An 826-nucleotide genomic window follows, 5' to 3' on the forward strand; every position below is an offset into this window, starting at 1 on the left:
GGCACACTACAGGTGCAGCCAGCCATGGCAGCCAGATGTACATTTGCAATATGATAGAACTTCAAGAGCAACCCATTCACTTGGCTCTTGTATCTCTCTCGGTACTTTGGAGGCAGTCAGTTGGGATGGAACATCTTCAGAGAATTCAAATAATTCTTTAGGAAATAACAGCTTCAGACATTATTGGAATGGACTAACAGGCTTTATTCTTTTGAGAGAAACTGACTATTGCTGACAGTTGCACAGTTACAACTAGCCTATATGCCATTAGCAATTATTTAATATTTCCATAATTTGTGTCACTCTGAAACATTGTAGGAAAAAACCCTCTAGTATTTATCCTTTTGATTTCAAGAATTTCAGATTTTAAAAATATTTAAATTATTACTCATTAAATTACAAAATAGGGGAACACAAAAATCAAAGTAGACCAGTTATCCTATTTATTTACACAGAGTGGTTTATGAACTTGGATGATTCGTTTTTCCATATTAGAATGGTCAGATTTGAATTGGGAATGAAACGAACAAAATTTTATTAGATTTGTTACTTAAATTGTAGAGCCAAAATCTAATGAATTTTTATTTTATTTGTTTATTTGTTTGTTTTTAAGACAGGTCTTACTATATGCCCCTAACGGTCCTGGAACTCACTATGTAAATCAGGATGGCTTTGTACTCACAGAGATCCACTTGCTTCTGCCCCTACCCCCAAGTACTGAATTTAAGGGCAAGTACCACCATGCATGGCATTACATTTTCTACTTTTAAGAAAATAGGACAGCCAGGGCTATACAGAGAAACCCTGTCTCAAAAAAAAAAAAAAA

This window comes from Mastomys coucha, unplaced genomic scaffold (assembly GCF_008632895.1).
Source record: "Mastomys coucha isolate ucsf_1 unplaced genomic scaffold, UCSF_Mcou_1 pScaffold4, whole genome shotgun sequence".
NCBI lineage: Eukaryota > Metazoa > Chordata > Mammalia > Rodentia > Muridae > Mastomys > Mastomys coucha.